Below are 19,131 nucleotides of genomic sequence, written 5' to 3'. Positions count from 1 at the left end.
TTGTTCTTTAAGCTTCCAACATGTGTGGCACATGGCTAACTTGTTGACCAAGTTTCTAGCCTAAAAGTCAACTATAGACTCCTATAAAGTCAAAGCAGCGTCTATGAAGCTTCTAAGAAGCTTCTCTAGAAGATATTAACCTACTTTTATCTACTTTTACATACTTTTATCTATTCATATAGGTAATTATATGTATGTCTGTGACACAAAATAATAGTAAAAAAGTATGTATATTTAAGAAGAAACTGGAATAGCTATTACCAAAAATTAAAAAACTATAGACTCTTGAAATTATATTAGAAGCAAGAAAAGAATTGAAAATACTGAATAAGGCTTCAATCTTGCCTCTATATATACTATTTAATTAAGAACTACAAGGTTGATAAGATATAAGCATATTAGAAGTTACAACAACATTGATAAGACAACTTTTAATATACTTATGTTTTAACAACTTCTAATATGTTTATGTCATGACAACGTTCAATAAGACCTCCAAGATATGTCCAATTTGTAAAACACGTGGCTTAACTTGCTAAGCAAGTTTTTTATACATGTGCCACATTATTAACTTGTATTATAAGCTATCAACATGTACAATACTTGATTAATTTTTTGGCCAAGAATTCAACCTAACAATCACTTTTTGACATGTACAAAAGTGAAATCATATCTATAAAGTTTTTAGAAAGCTTTTCTATAAGATATTATTAAATTAATTTATTTATTCCTATCTATCTATATTATCTAGGTAATTATAAGAATAAATATGAATTTTTATAACAAAAGATCAAATACAACATCAAGGAGTATATCCTCATTTATGGCATTTTTTTGTAAGTAAATCAATATTATTTTTGATATTACCATAGACATATATCTCTTAATGGAAGATGAAGAGAAAATTTACTAAAGCATGATCATCAACAATGCCTTATTATAGAAATTGAAATATGTTCAAAAATTCAACATTCTTGCACTACCATTGGTCTTTCTTTTTTCAATGTATATAACCAAGTACCAATGTTATGTTGCCATATTTGATCATACATCATTTCAAAGGTCAATCAAGGAAATTCAAAAAAAAAAAAAAAAAAAAATGCTAAAGACAAATACCTACAAGAACAATATAATGAAGAACTTGAATAAAAAAATCTCATACCAACATTGATGTCCACACCATTATGGTTGATTTACAATACCTCAATTTGAAAAAAATGATTTGAGAAGCAATAATCTAGGAATTCAATTACAACTTAAAATCCTATATTACACAATATAGAAGTTGTGGCTTTAGCCAATAAAAAAATCCACGAGATCACAACACCACAAAGACTTTGTCCAAGATATAATTCATAAATATTTCAAGCTTAATATGGTATTATAATTAGATATTAATCAATTGAATCAAGACATAAGATAATTATTCCATGCCTTGTGGACATCTAGAAGAGTCCAAGATATAGACAATGTACGACACAAGATAAAAAGCATATAATTTCAACTCAAGAAAAAAGTTTACATAATTTGCCAATAGTAAGAAGAACTTGTAGTAGTCAAGTATAATCATACCACTGCAAAGGACGAGTTATAAGAATTACAATACAAAACTCAAGTGCCACAACAAAAATAGAATACTTTTAAAGCCTTAAAAAATATAGCTCAAATTTGAGTCAAAGAATTATAAACTTTCAATACAATTCTTTAAGAGGTTCAAACAACATTATCATCCAAATTCAATAGACTACAATTGCATCTCAAAGGTGCAATATAAAGAATGAAGATAGTAGGTAAAAAAGATTTACTTCTACCAGCAAAACAACATCATAATACATCCATCTTGATTTAGACCAACCCATCAGTGACAAAAGAATGTACAAAACTTGATGTATTAGCGACCATAGAAGCAATCCCACATCTTGAGCAACCAAAAAAATGTGTAAATTCACCTCACATATCTCCTACATATATAACTAATTATAAGAATTGATTGTAGGTCCTTGATAGCATATTAGACCACAAGTTTGACATACTTGTTGGTTGTAGCTAATAATCAATGTCAATAGTATGGCACATGATAGAACTTATAGAATCGACTATTAAATACAGAGTGAACAACAAAGACACCCTCAAAAATGGTTTAGATGGCAAAATAGATAATTTAGAGGCATAATGTATAATATTGAATCATTTAACCAAACATTCACATCTTAAAAAATAAAAAATAAAAAATCCATTTATACTAACATAGAAGATTGGTTGGTTTGTATAAAATCTATATATAATTTAGTTTTTTGATGTCTATAAATATGCATCAAAAATCCAATACAAGCACTATCATATATATTATGGATTTGCTTGAGTAATTCTTAAATTATATAGTAGATCATAACCACTTTGTAGTGAATATTTTTAAATCTTTGATCCAAATTTTAAAAAATCTTGTGTCAAAAATATCTTGAAGATAAAATATAATATATCTTAGAAAATAAAATATTATCTATTTAAAATAACCACATTCAATTGCAAAAAATTTATTCATCAAAAGAACTTATATCCAATGTGGATGATATTCATCAAAGTACTCTAATGATATCGCATCAAAAAAGCGATTAGCAAGGAAATAAGACACTATTATAAGGTCATCAAAATTAATGGAAACATACTGATGTAGAAGAATACTTAAGAGTTAGTTTAAAAAAGTACTTAATAGACAATTGAAAAGTAGCACAATATATAAAAGGGTCTTACATAGTAATACCACAAGTCAAGTTAGTATTGGACCAAAGACCATGTAATTTCAACTAAGCATTAAGCTAATCTTTGTCTTTTTTTTAATCATCTTGCGTATCAAGTCAAGTCTCACAATGTTGTCTTCTATGCTTATTAATAACCTCAAAACTCCAAATAATAATTTTTGAGCTTTTTTAAATTATACTTTTATTTTTATATGTAACTCTTATAAATGATTTGCCCAATTTTTTGTCACATGATTATTATCTATTGAAAATTCAAAAGTATTAAATCATGGATGATAATCATAATCAATAAAAAAAATGTTTATAAAATAAAAGAATATATTTTATTATTATAAGCAAACTTTGCAAATAAAAATAAGTTGTCTAATCTTCTTAATGACAGTTGATGGTATATCTTAAATATTGTTTCAAAACTTAATTCACTTATTGTATTTGTTCATTAATTTAAAAATAAAAAATCAATGATATTTTTGTATCTATCTTTAATATCTTAAAGAAATTTTTCTAAAATCTTCATAAAAATGGGGTCTTTTTATTAGATATAATATTGTTTAATAATTTATGGTAGTAATGAATATTATTAAAAAAAACTTAATTATTTCTTTACTTATGATAGATTTTAAACATGGTATAAAATATGCCATCTTGATGCAACAATTTGCTATGAAAAAAAAAAGAATTATAAGAAATTAAAATCAAAAGATTCATAATAAAGTCTAGAGAAATATAGCACTATGATTATTTTGATATAGGTAGTGGATAAAAAGTCTATAAGGTCAATATTGTAGAGTTTTTGACCTTGAATAAATATCACATGATTTTAAAAAATATTTAATTACCTTCTACACTTAAGACCATTAAAAGTATATAGATATTAATTTCATCATTTTGAAATAAATCAATAAATAATAATAAGAAAAAATTTCTTGTAGATCTTATTGTTGATCTTACTAACAATAAAATTTCTTAAATAAAAATCTATAAAGAAAAGTTCGCCATTGGCTCTCATTTGCAACCATATTATACCTAAGGCAAGGTTTGATGCATTTGTTTCTATGAAAAAATTACTTTGAAAGAATTAAGACAAAATAAGATTAATGCAAAAATAAAAGTTGCCTTTAAAGCTTAAAATCTTCATTCAACTTCTTTTTTTTTAGCCAAGTTTATCTTTACAAATCAAATGTATAGGTAGAAGTGCAATTTAAAAATAATTATTAATAAAAATCTAATATTAATTTAAATTTTCAAAAAATATTAGATATTTCTTATTATTTTTTAAATCTTTTAATCCATGATAGTTTGAATTTTTTTATGGTCTATCATAAGACTATCATTTGAAAGATTGTATCCTAAGAAATCAACTTAAGTAGTAGGAAATATACACTTTTTTATTTTGGTATATAATCTTATATTTTTAATTTTTTTTAATATACAATGAATATAAAATTTATGCTCTTTTATATTTTTAAAATAAATTAAATCATAATCTAGATAATAGATAATAAAATCGTCTAAAAACTCTCAAAATAAATTATTTATAAGATATTGAAAAGAAGTTGATACATATATGAATCCAAAAGGCATGACATTATATTAAAAATACATATAATTAGTATAATATTTAATATTTTATTCATCTCTTTTCTTGATATGTACCAAGTTATATATTCATTGTAGATTTATTATTCTATAGACTTTGAATAGATTTAATTGATTAAAAAATCTTAATATCAAAAATACAAGATATCTATTTTTCATGGTAATCTTATTGAGTCCTTGATAATTCACATGCATCTGCAATATTTTATCTTTTTCTTTACATATAAGATAGGAGCTTGTATTGGAGATTTTAAATGGTGTATGAAATTTTTGGCTAAATTTTCATCAATATACTTCTACAATTCATTAAACTTATTTTGAGACAAATTGTAGATTGGTCCAAATAGCAATTGAGTTTCTTCTTAAGGATCCATTGAATAATTATAAGAACAATGCTTCACAAGATAATCAACATTTATTTCTAAAAAAAATCATCATAATCTTAATACTAGCTTGAAATACAACTTATAGTCTTTCCATTATTACAAATAGGTGTAGCATAAATGAAAAAATATAATCCTTTTTTATAGCATACATAAAAGTTCTTGCACTTAAAAATAAGAATTTGATATCATCAGATTTAAGATTATTTATTTAATTATTAAAACTCTTAATTGTACTTTGAAAAAATTTAAGACTACAAGAAATCCAATCCATTTAAGAATTATACTTTTTTAGCCATGATAAATCTAAAATTACTGTATTAAAAATAAATCTAATTATTTTAAATATCATGAATCAATTATAATTATTAGTTGTTATTTCTAAAAGAAAGGTTTTATAAATAACATCTTTAAAAGACAACAGATGACCATTTATGAGTTCTACATGTATATGTTTAGTTTTCTTTACTAAAAATTATTCTATATCTTTTATCATAATCTTCATCTAAAATACAAGTTGAGACAAGTGAATTTGGCAAGGCATAGGCATAATGATTTTTAAGTCCTAAACAAACATTTATTATAATACAAAGAGAGTGTTTTGAGAAAAAAATAAGATCTTTACTACATGATTTACAAGATTTTAGCCACATGGCCTCTATTATAGTTAGATAAACTTGTATTTCAACATATTGTTTTCTTTGATAGCCATAATTTTTATTTTGTGGTTGGATTGCTTCTTTAGATAATATTGTGTAATGTGTTTATGTTTTCTATAATATAAGTAGAATCATTCTTGAAAACAATGAGTTTTTTTTTGCTCAATAAGAAATTTAAAATATATTGTGTTGATTTACATGTCTTCTAATTTTATATGTATGTATTAAAAAGACATGGATATTGCCATTAAATTGAAAAAAATATTATACTTTATTTATAAAACTTTTTAAATAAAATTCAAAAAGCCAATTATCACACTTCACAACAAAGTCAATTGCTTAATTCAATATTTGAAGATCAAGTAAATTTTGCATCAATTCTTTATCTTATATTATAATCTGTAAAAAAATTGACTCATAAATATTACATTCAATATAAGTTCTCAAAATTATGAATGAAATAATATTATTGATTGATTGTCTTTTTGTTAAATATGAATCTTATTAGTTGCAATACAAATTATATCATATTTTCTATATATAAATCAAAAATTTACCAAAAAGCCTCCAATTTATTGTCAAGGATACAGAAATACAGACTCGAGATCTAACAAGAAGTTCAAGAAGAACTGGCAAGAATTAGATTAATCAGATGAATACAAGAACAATACCAGAGAGGTGAGCTAGAGCTGTAAGAGATGTGTTGTCAAGACTGAAGAACTCTTCAACCTCGATTCCAATATATACTCCTATTTAGGAAGCTTCTCAAGCAACTTCTACTAACTAGGAAGCTTCTAGAAGGTTCTAGAGACTTACTTCTAGAAGGTTCTAGAAACTTGTCTCTAGAAGGTTCTAGAAACTTGTCTCTAGAGGGTTCTAGTAACTTGTCTCTAAAAGGTTCTAAGGACTATGTCCCTAACATCATCCCCTCCTTTAGCTTCGAGGTCTCTGAGAAGCAATTTTGTTGTTAATCAGTACCAATGTAAGGAAATGAAGATTTGTCGCATAACGTCTGCTATGAATTCCAATTGTTGTTCATGAGGCAAGTGGTTCATTGGCCCTTGAAGCCAACAATAGTGGCCCATGCCTTTGACTTCTGACCAAGCATGAACTTCCATGTCTTCATTGTGAAATTGTCCTGCAAACATGCCTTCTGGCTGACCATTGTAAACAGGCTCGATCTCAAATATAATCACCAATGTTCGGTTACTCGGTATCCTCCGTCGTCGTCGTGGTGTAGGCAGTTCTTCATCTCGGGGTCACCTTCGTGAGCTAGTTGGTTGAGATGATCTGACTGGCATAGTATCTATCTCTTGGCTATCCATATCAAAAGACCAAACTATGGCTACTGAAAAAATTCTACTTTATCTTGGAGAAAATAACTACATCAACTATAAATTTTGGTGGTGCTCTCTCCCTTTCTTATATTCTTGGGTGAGCAAGCTTTAGAAAGAAGCTATCGTCGAACTGGCTTAGGTTTATGAGGATGTTGTTGATGAAACTCCTGTACCTTTTGTGGCGCATTGGTGAGATTTTCAGCTGGCTCCCACGTTTGCTCATTAATGTCGTAGCCGCACCAATGAACAAGATACTCCAACTTGCCCCATCTTTGTCATGAATCCAGTACCTTTTCAACCTCGTATTCTTCGTGGTTCTCGATCTCAATACTAGGTGGCGGATATTGCACTCTTCCAAGAAAAGACGACTCTCGATAAGGCTCCAAAAGAGAATATGAAAGACTGGACGTACCTTCATAGAAGTCGATAATTCCAGATGGTACGCCACTGGATTGATTTGCTTTTCGATGATAAATGGTCCCAATCTTCGATAGTCCAACTTATCACATGGTCGCTTGGTCTTGATATTCCGTTGAAGAAGCCATGCTTTATCTCCAATTTTGAAAGTAGGTGCTTGATTCTAAAATCTATCTGCAGATGCCTTGTAGGATTCTTGAACGGATTGTAATTGAAGCTTCAATGTATTTTGAAGCTCTCATAGTTGTTTCGCAAATTCTTCAGCTGCTGGATTGTTATTTGTTGACGAACTCAATAAATCAAGCTTCGGATGATATCCATAGTTAGAAAAGAATGGTGTGTATTGAGTCGACGCATGGAGGGTGTTTTTAGATGCAAACTCGGCTAACGGCAGATATGTGGTCCAATCGTCTTGCTGTCATGGACATACATTGGAAGATTCTTCGAATATTCTTCTAGAATATTCTCTAAAGATTGTCTAAAGATTCCTTTAGAAGGTTCTAGAAGATTCTTAGAATATTCCCTAAAGATTCTCTTAGAAGATTCTAGAATATTCTTAGAAGGTTCTAAAATATTCTGATAGATTCTAGGAAGTTGCTCGAGAAGTTTCCTAATTAGTAGAAGTTGTTGGAGAAGCGTCCTAGTTAGCAGAAGTAGCTCGAGAAGCTTCCTATTCAGTAGTATATATAGGAGTCGAGGCTGAAGGGTTCTTCAGTCTCGACAACACATCTCTTGGAGTTCTAGCTCACCTTTCTGGTGTTGTTCTTGTACTCATCTATTTAATCTAGTTCTGCCACTTCTTCTTGAACTTCTTGTGAGATTTCAAGTCTGTATTTTGTGTCCGTGACAGTTTGTCAAGATTACATTTTCACTGGTATCAGAGCTAGTTCCTTCTTGTTAGAGAGTGGATTACCCCTCTTCTTGAAGGTGTACTAGTGTTTTAGAGGTTGCGGATTACCCTCCTCTAAACTGATATCTCTTCTTTCTCAATATTGGAGCCTTATTCTTCTTGGAGAGAGTGGATTACCCCTCATCTTGGAGTCTTAAGGCGTTTTAGAGGTTGCGGAGTACTCTCCTCTGAACCAATATTGTCCTCTTGTCAAAACTCTTTTTTCTTCTTTCTGAAGGTTAGCCGAAGGTTAAGACGTTAAAATGGCTGAAAGTTTGGAATCCAAACTAGACGCCATCATAAATGCTCTTGCCTCGTTGTCACATAGGACAACAGAGATCGAAGGAGTCATGGTAGGACTCCATAACAATGGAGCATCTGGGATAGCGCCATCTAAAGCATATCAGCCTCAAACTTCTGCGCCAGAAGAAGCAGTTCTACGTCCATTTCAACAAGATCAAGTAGTCCTACAACGAAAGGAGCCTCGAGTTAGTCTTCCGGATAAGTTTGATGGAACTGGTTCCAAGTTTCGAGGTTTTGTCAACCAAATCAGGTTGATAACAATTTTACAGCCCGAACGTTATCCGACGGAGGAAGCGCGTGTTGGGCTTGTTGGAACCTTGCTTACAGCACAAGCTCTGTCTTGGTTTACACCCTTGTTCGAGAAGCGATCGCCAATCCTGAGCAACTTTGAAACGTTCTTGGAGGTGTTTGCAGAAGCATTTGGCGAGCATGATAAAGTTCGATGGGCTACAACAAAGATCTGATCGCTACGACAAGGAACACGCTCTGCATCAGTCTATGCCTCAGATTTCAGACAATTGGCAAGTGACATTAATTGGGGTGAAGAGGCGTTGGTGAGTCAGTTTTATTGGGGCTTGAAGGATGATGTGAAGGACTTGCTGTTATCTCTTCCTGATCCTCAAACGCTCAACGAAGCTATTAGCCAAGCTGTAAAGTGTGACAACCGCCTATTCCAGCGTCGCCAAGACCAACGTCCAAGACACCAAATGACTCGTTCCGACGTGACTATGTCTGCAAATAGCTTAAACTCACATTCGGAGGCAACAGACATGCAAATCGACACGGCGCGTGTCCGATCTCTTACTCCAACAGAGAAGAAACGGCGTATGGAGGAAGGGTTATGTTTGTACTGTGGAGAAGAAGGTCACAAGGTTGGAAATTGCCCCAAGAAGCAAAATTGGCACCCTGTCAAGACTAGAAGTGCGATGATTTCGGAAAACGACGACGCCCAGCCACAGTAGGAACCGTGCGGCTGGACAATCTAATATCACGACAACAATCAGGTTCCTCTTTCTCTGTCCAATCTGCCCGTTGTTTTACAATTCCTTTGTTTTTAGGCCCTCAAAAACAAAAAACTTTAGCTTTATTGGATTCGGGGGCATCTACTTGTTTTTTAGATGAAGAGTTTGCTAAACGCCACAAGATCCGTTTAGTACAGAAGTCCAAACCTGTTCACGTAGAGGTGATAGATGGACGACCCTTATTGTCAGGCAACGTTACCCACGAATCAGAACCTATAGAAGTGGTGTTTAAGGACCATAGTAGTCACGTTATTTTTAATATTATTAGAACCCCATCAAGCCCTGTTATCCTTGGTCTTTCTTGGTTAGAAGATCATAATCCGTCCATTGATTGGAGGCTACGAAGAATAACATTTCCTGAAAAAAATAATAATAAACCTGTTGGTAGAACCTACATGAAGAAATCCATGTTTATTGGAGCGAGAGCGTTCTTAAGATCGTCCAAGGAAGGCGCACCATTTGTCATTTATGCAGCTCCAACTAGCGGTGAGAATATCTCAACATCGAATATACCAGAGCAATATAGGGATTTTGAAGATGTGTTTCAGAAGAAGAACGCCGATATACTGCCAGAACATCGACCACATGATTGCACCATAGACTTAGAGGAAGGAGCGCAACCACCTTTTGGTCCAATATACAACCTATCGCAGACGGAGTTGGCAGAATTGCGGAAGTACATCGATGAGAATCTAGCCAAGAATTTTATTCGACATTCAAAGTCGCCAGCTGGAGCACCAATCCTATTCGTGAAGAAAAAGGATGGCTCACTGCGGATGTGCGTGGACTACCGAGGACTCAACAAGGTGACCAAGAAAAATCGCTATCCCTTACCTTTGATCTCCGGCCTCTTAGATCAACTTGGACGTACAAGGATTTTTACAAAGATTGATTTAAGAGGAGCCTACAACCTTGTGCGAATCAAAGAAGGAGATGAATAGAAGACAGCCTTTCGTACAAGGTATGGTCATTTTGAGTACAATGTCATGCCTTTTGGTCTTAGCAATGCTCCAGCGGTCTTTTAGCATATGATGAACGACATCTTTCGGGAGTACCTCGATGACTTTGTTGTCATCTATCTGGATGATATTTTGATATTTTCCAAGAATGAAGAAGAACATGAGAAGCACGTTTGTTTGGTTCTTGAAAAACTACGCAAACGAGGACTCTACGCCAAGTTGGAGAAGTATCAATTTCACCAGAATGAGATGGAATTTTTGGGTTTCATTGCGACTACAGAGGGCTTGAAGATGGATCCAAAAAAGGTAGAAGCAATTATATCTTGGGAAGTTCCGAAGACGGTTCGAGATGTTCAGTGTTTTCTTGGATTTGCTAACTTCTATCGGATCTTCATCAAGAATTATTCTCAAGTTGATGTACCACTCACGCGTCTAACAAGCAAAGACAAGCTCGAATGGGGATCACAAGCAGCAAAAGCATTTCAAGATCTCAAGACCGCATTCACTACGACTCCAATCTTGGTACACCCTGACTTTGCAAAGGCTTTCTATTTAGAGACCGATGCTTCAGATTTTGCTTTGGGAGCTGTGCTTTCACAGATGGGCATAGACAAGAAGCTTCACCCAGTTGCGTTCTATTCACGGAAGTTCTCTGCTGCTAAGATCAACTATGAGATCCACGACAAAGAGCTGCTTGCTATAGTGGATGCCTTCCAAGAGTGGCGTCACTTCCTCGAAGGAGCTGCACATCCAGTGACTGTTTATACGGACCACAAGAATTTGGAGTACTTCATGACAGCTCAAATTTTGAATTGTCGTCAAGCTCGATGGAATATGTCTCTATCACGATTTGACTTTATTATCACCTACCGCCCTGGAAAACAGCAAGGATTATCTGACGCATTATCGAGGAGATCGTATCTTGCGCCAAAGGCTGGAGAAGCAGCGTTTGATCAACAATGTACAACATTGTTGAAACCAAAAAAATTCAGGATTTTTGCTACTGTTGCAACTATCGATGACGGCTTCCTCAACGAGGTACGTACTGCGACCATTGAGGATTCTATAGCTCTTGACATCAAACAACGTGTCGATAATGACAAGTTTAAGGTGGAGGGAGATCTTCTGTATTTTGAGGAGCGGTTGTATATCCCGAAAGGACCAACTCGACTCCGAGTACTTCAATCTCGCCACGACTTTCCAGCTGCGGGACATTTTGGATTCAAGAAGACTTTGGAGCTCATTTCACGAGATTTTTGGTGGCCCCAAATGTGGAAGGATGTAAAGGAATTTGTCCTTTCTTGTGATGTTTGTTCAAGATCCAAGATCCCTCGACATCGTCCGTATGGACTTCTCTAGCCATTGCCTATTCCGCACCGACCATGGTCTTCAGTTTCTATGGACTTCATTACGGACCTACCGCCATCAAATTCATTTGACATCATCTTTGTTGTGGTGGATCGATTTACAAAGATGGCGCATTTCGTGCTTTGCAAGAAAACATCGTCAAGTGAAGACACCGCAAGACTCTTTCTTGATAACATATATCGTTATCATGGCCTACCAGATGATATCGTGTCGGATCGAGGTACTCAATTTGTATCCAAGTTTTGGAGGTCCCTCTTTGAGATATTGAAGGTGGATATTAAGCTCTCTTCGGCTTTTCATCCTCAAACTGACGGTCAAACGGAGCGGGTGAATCAAGTTTTGGAGCAATATTTATGATGCAGCATCAACTATCAACAAGATAATTGGACTGCATATCTACCGCTTGCTGAGTTCGCATACAACAACACTCTTCATGCGTCAACTCAACAAACACCATTCTTCTCCAACTACGGATACCACCCCAAGCTCGATTTATTGAGTTCTTCAGCAAATAACAACCCAGCAGCTGAAGGATTTGTGAAGCAACTATCGGAGCTTCAAGCGACGTTGAAGCTTCAATTGCAATCTGCCCAAGAGAGTTACAAGGCATTTGCAGATAAATATCGAAATGAGGCGCCTACTTTTAAAGTTGGAAGTAAAGTATGGCTTCTTCGACGGAATATCAAGACCAAGCGGCCATGTGACAAATTGGACTATCGGAGATTAGGGCCATTTGTTATCGGGAAGTAGATCAATCCGGTGGCATATCGTTTGGAGTTACCAGCTACTATGAAGGTACATCCAGTCTTTCACGTGTCTTTGTTGGAACCTTATCGAGAGTCAGCTTTTCTCCAAAGAGTACAAAGTCCGCCACCAAGTATCGAAATTGAAAACCATGAGGAATACGAGGTGGAAAAGGTACTAGATTCACGGCGTAATAGGAGAAAATTGGAGTATTTAGTGCATTGGAGTGGATACGACATCAATGAACGAACGTGGGAGCGTGCCGAAAATCTTGCGAATGTACCAAAAAAGGTACAAGAATTTCATCAACGATATCCTCATAAACCTAAGCCGATTCAACGATAGCTTCTTGCTGAAGCTTGCTCATCAAGTAGCATAAAAAAGGGGGAGGGCACCTCCAAAACCCATAGTTCGATAAGTGTAGAACTTTATTAGCAACTATAGTTTGCTCTCATCATTTTAGCCTTTGGACATGGATAGTCAAGATACTACACTTGTTATGTCATCTCAAGCGACTAGCTCACGAAGACGACCGCGAGATGAAGAACCGCCTGCACCATGACGACGTCGGAGGATACCGAGCAACAGATCGCTAGTAATTGTATTTGAGGTCGAGCCTGCCTACGACGGTCAGCCAGAAGGTGTGTTTGGAGGACAGTTTCATAATGAAGACACAGAAGTCCACGCTTGGTCAGAGGTTGAAGGTGTTGGTCACTACCGTTGGCTCCAAGGGCCGATGAATCATTTGCCTCGCGAACAACAATTGGAATTCATAGCGGATGTGATGCGACAGATTTTCATTTTCTTGCGTTGGTATTGACTGATAATAACATTGCTTCTCGGAGACCTCGAAGTTAGAAGAGGAAGTGATGTCATGGACATACATTGGAAGATTCTTCAAATATTCTTCTAGAATATTCTCTAAAGATTGCCTAAAGATTCCTTTAGAAGGTTCTAGAAGATTCTTAGAATATTCTCTAAAGATTCTCTTAGAAGGTTCTAAAATATTCTGATAGATTCTAGGAAGTTGCTCGAGAAGTTTTCTAATTAGTAGAAGTTGTTGGAGAAGCGTCCTAGTTAGCGGAAGTAGCTCGAGAAGCTTCCTATTCAGTAGTATATATAGGAGTCGAGGCTGAAGGGTTCTTCAGTCTCGACAACACATCTCTTGGAGTTCTAGCTCACCTTTCTGGTGTTGTTCTTGTACTCATCTATTTAATCTAGTTCTGCCACTTCTTCTTGAACTTCTTGTGAGATTTCAAGTCTGTATTTTGTGTCCGTGACACTTGGTGATAGTTGATGCTGCATCGTAAGTATTGTTCTAAGACTTAGTTCACCCGTTCCGTTTGGCTGTCAGTTTGAGGATGAAAAGCCGAAGAAAGCTTGATATCCACCTTCAGTATCTCAAAGAGAGATCTCCAAAACTTTGATACGAACTGGGTTCTTCGATCTGATACGATATCATCTGGTAGTCCATGATATCGATACACATTATCGAGAAAGAGCCTTACTGTAACTTCACTGGACGATGTCTTCTTGCAAGGGACAAAGTTCACCATTTTTGTAAGCCGATCTACCACGACAAAGATGCTATCAAATAAGTTCAATGATGGTAGGTCCGTAATAAAGTCCATGGAAATTGAAGACCATGGTCGACGTGGAATTGGCAATAGCTGTAGGAGTCCATAAGGGTGATGCCGAGGATTCTTGGATCTTGAACAAATGTCGCAGAAGAGGACAAAATCTTTCACATCCTTCCACATTTGGAGCCACCAAAAATCTCGAGAAATAAGCTCTAAGGTCTTGTTGAATCCAAAATATCCCGCAGCTAGAAAATCGTGGCGAGATTGAAGAACTCAGAGTCGTGCTGGTCCTTTCGGGATATATAACTGCTCCTCAAAATATGAAAGATCTCCTTCCACCTTGAACTTGTCATCATTGGCACGCTGCTTAATATCAATGGCTACTAAATCTTCAATGGTCACTGCACGTACCTAATTCAAGAAGTCAACATCAATTGGCATAATAGTAGCGCAAAGCTGAAAATGCTTTGGCTTCAACAATATCATACATTGTTGATCAAACGCTGCTTCTCCAACCTTTGGTACAAGATACGATCTCGATAAGGCATCAGATAGTCCTTGCTACTTTCCAAGTCGATAAGTGATAACAAAATCGAACCTAGATACCAACATACTCCACCGAGCTTGACGTCGATTTAGAACTCGAGCCGACATGAAATATTCCAAATTCTTGTGATCTGTGTATACGGTCACTAGGTGTGCAGCTCCTTCAAGAAAGTGACGCCATTCTTGGAAAGAATCCACTATAGCAAGAAATTTCTAATTGTCGATCTCATAATAGATTTCAGCAGTAGAGAACTTTCGAGAATAGAATACAACCAGATGGAGCTTCTTGTCTTCTCTCATTTGTGAAAGTACAGCTCCCAAAGCAAAATCCAAAGCATCAGTTTCTAAATAAAAGGCCTTTATAAAGTTTGGATGTACCAAGATTGGAGCCATAGTAAATGTGGTCTTTAGGTCTTGAAACGCCTTCTCTGCTAGAGGTCCCCATTTCAGCTTATCCTTGCATGTCAACCGAGTGAGAGGAGCAGCAACTTGAGAGTAATTCTTGATGAAGATCCGATAGAAGTTCGCAAAACCAAGAAAGCATTATACGTCTCTAACTGTCTTTGGAACCTCCCAAGATACGATTGCTTCTACCTTCTTAGGGTCCATCTTCAAGCCTTCCATAGTCGCAACGAATCCCAGAAACTCCATCTCTATTTGATGAAATAAACACTTCTCTAAATTGGCATATAGTCCTCGCTCGCGTAGTTTCTCCAAGACCAAACGAACGTGCTTTTCATGTTCTTCCTCGTTTTTGGAGAATATCAAAATATCATCCAAATAGATGACAACAAAATCGTCAATGTGCTCTCGGAAAATGTCATTCATCATATGTTGAAAGACTATTGGAGCATTGGTAAGACCAAAGGGCATGACATTATACTCAAAATGGCCATACCTTGTACGGAACGCTGTCTTCCACTCATCTCCTTCCTTGATTTGTACGAGGTTGTAAGCTCCCCTTAGATCAATTTTTATAAAGATCCTTGCACATCCAAGTTGTTCTAAGAGACCAGAAATCAAGGGTAACGGATAATGATTCTTCTTTGTTACCTTGTTGAGGCCTCAATAGTCTACGCACATCCGCAACGAGCCATCTTTCTTCTTCACAAATAAGATGGGTGCTCCAGCTGACGATTTTGAATGACGGATGAAGTTCTTGGCTAGATTCTTGTCGATGTACTTCCGCAACTCTGCCAACACTGTCTGCGATAGATTGTAGATTGGACCAAAAAGCAATTTTGCTCCTTCCTGCAAGTCTATGGAGCAATCATATGGTCGATGTTCCGGTAGCATGTTGGCATTCTTCTTTTGAAAAACGTCTTTAAAATCCTTATATTACTCAGGTATACTTGTTGTCGAGATCTTCTCCCCGGTAGTTGGAGTCGCATAAATGACAAATAGTGTGCCTTCCTTGGACGATCTTATAAATGCTCTTGCTCCAATGAATAAGGATTTCTCTATTCGGGGTTTTCTACTAGGCTTGCTCTTGGGTGGTTTTGTGGGAAAGGTCATCTTCCGCAACCTCCAATCTATGGATGTATTATACTTTTTTAACCAGGAAAGACCAAGAATAACAAGATTTGATGAGGTTCTAATAATATTGAAAATAATATGACTACTATGGCCCTTAAACGTCACTTCTATAGGTTTTGATTCATGGGTGACACTACCAGACAATAAAGGTCACCCATCTATAATCTCAACGTGAACAAGTTTGGATTTTTGTACTAAAGGGATCTTATGACACTTTGCAAATTCTTTGTCTAAGAAACAAGCAGATGCTCATGAATCTAATAATGCTAAGGTTCTCAGTTTCTGAGGGCCAATAAGCAAAGGGATTGTAAAGCAAAGGGCAGGTTGAGTTGGAAAGAAAGGAACCTGGTTGTTGTTGCGATATTTCACTGTCCAGCCGCACTGTTCCTATTGTGGCTGGGCATCCTTGTTTTCCTGAACAAACGCGCCCCTAGTCCTGACAATATGTCGATTTTGCTTCTTGGAGCAGTTTCTAACTTTGTGGCCTTCTTCACTCCAATACAAGCATAGACCTTCCTCCATACGCCACTTTTTTTCTTCTAGAGTGAGGGATTTGACACGTACCGCATTAATTTGCATGTCTTCTACCTCTGAATGTGAATTCATGGTGCTTGCCGACATAGTTGGGGCATGGCGAACCGTATGTTGTCTTGAACGTTGATCTTGGCGACATTGGAATAGGTGATTATCGTACTTCACAGCTTCGTTAATAGCTTCGTTGAGCATTTGTGGATCAGAAAGAGTTAACAACAAATCATTCACATCATCCCTTAAACCCCAATAAAATTGACTCATCAATGCTTCTTCGTCCCAATTGATGTCGCATGCTAATTGCCTGAAGTCCGATGCATAGACTAATATAGAGTGCATCCCTTGTCGTAGTGACCAGATCTTTGTTGTAGCCCATCGAACCTTGTCGTGTTCACCAAATGCTTTCGCAAATGCCTCCAAAAAGGTTTCGAAGTTGTTTAGTATGGACGATCGTTTCTCAAACAAATGAGCAAACCATGATAGAGCTTGCCGTGTAAGGTTCCAACAAGCCCAACATGTGACTCCTCCGTTGGATAGCGTTCGGGCTGTAAAACTATTATCAACCTGATTTGAATGACGAATCCTTGAAACTTGGAACGCGTACCATCGAACTTGTCCGGAAGGCTAATTCGGGGCTCTTTATGTTGTAGAACCAATGGTGCTTGTCGAAATTGAGGCAAAGTTGCTTCTCCAAGTGTAGAAGTTTGAGGCTGGTGCAATCTAGATTGTGCCATCCCAGATGCTCCATCATTATGAAGCCTTGCCACAACTCCTTCAATCTCTGCAATTCTTTGCAATAACGTAGCGAGGGCATTCATGATAGTATCTAACTTGGACTCTGAACTTTCCGTCATACTAATATCTTGGCCTCCGGCCATTCTAAGAGAAGGACAGAAATGACTCTACAAGAAGACAATATTAGTTTAGAGGAAGGTACTCCGCAACCTCTAAAATGCCTTAAGAGCTTCAAGAAAAGGGATAATCCACTCTCTCCAAGAAGAATAAGACTCCAATATTGTAACAAAAGAAGTATCAGTTTAGAGGAGGGTAATCCGCAACCTCTAAAATGCTAGTACACTTCCAAGCAGAGGGGTAATCCGCACTCTAACGAGGAAGAAACTAACTCTAATATCTGAGGTGAGTGAAGTCTCGAAAAACTGTCATGGACACAGAAATACAGACTCGAGATCTAACAAGAAGTTCAAGAAGAACTAGCAAGAACTAGATTAATCAGATGAATACAAGAACAATACCAGAGAGGTGAGCTAGAGCTCCAAGAGATGTGTTGTCGAGATTGAAGAATTCTTCAGCCTCGATTCCAATATATACTCTTATTTAGGAAGCTTCTCAAGCAACTTCTATCAACTAGGAAGCTTCTAGAAGGTTCCAGAGACTTGCTTCTAGAAGGTTCTAGAAACTTGTCTCTAGAAGATTCTAAGGACTATGTCCCTAACATCTTCTATCAACTAAAAAGCTTCTAGAAGGTTCCAGAGACTTGTTTCTAGAAGGTTCTAGAAACTTTTCTCTAGAAGGTTTTAGAAACTTGTCTCTAGAAGGTTCTAGAAACTTGTCTCTAGAGGGTTCTAGAAACTTGTCTCTAGAAGGTTTTAAGGACTATGTCCCTAATATTTATTCAATATTAGATTATATTATTTAAAAAAAGATAAAAATATTAATAAAATAGATTCTAAATGAGTATTCAAATAAACTTGATTGTAATCCTAGAGTTAGATATCTTTGAAGTTGAAGTCCAATGACTAATTATACTCGATTGGTGAATCCTCAAAACTTTGATCTTATGCCATTAAACTTCTTAGGCAAGGCAATACTTAATTTTATAATGCTTGAACAATGTTCTACTATAGGAGAAGTAACATGATTTGGTATAGATGTTGAAGCAACTCCAATCATCTTTATATCTTTACTTCCTATCAATTTTATTGCTCTTTGTGGTAGTAAGTTGAGTTGATGCATTGTTAGCATTAATTCTCTCATTTGCTCTTGCATTTGTGCCATTACATTTGTTATTTCAACAAGTTTTTCCATGGAAATTTAATAAAAAATAAATTATCTAATATCACTTAAAATAAGTAAAAGGTAGGACTTGAGAACAAAAAAAAAATTAAAATATTAATTTAGAAGTGGATAATTTATAACTTCTAATATGCTTTTGTCTTATTAAGAAAAATGAATAATCTACTCTTAATTAAAAAAAAGACAAAGCTTTGATATTGTAAGTATACTCTTATTAATCTATCAAAAATAAGAACTTGAAGAATATAAATAAATAAGTGAAATATTTCTCAAAGAAAGATGAAAATATATATATATATATATATATATATATATATATATATAGTAAAAGAAATTCGAATGACTATTGCTAAAGATTAAAAAATCATAAACTCTAAAAATTAAAGTAGAAGCATGAAAGGAGTTGACAAAAATGAAGAAGGTTTTATCATTGTCTCTATATATATTATTTAACTACAAGCTAAG

This window comes from Physcomitrium patens, chromosome 3 (genome assembly GCF_059467195.1).
Source record: "Physcomitrium patens ecotype Gransden chromosome 3, ASM5946719v1, whole genome shotgun sequence".
Lineage (NCBI taxonomy): Eukaryota > Viridiplantae > Streptophyta > Bryopsida > Funariales > Funariaceae > Physcomitrium > Physcomitrium patens.
This window is presented reverse-complemented; position numbering follows the sequence as displayed.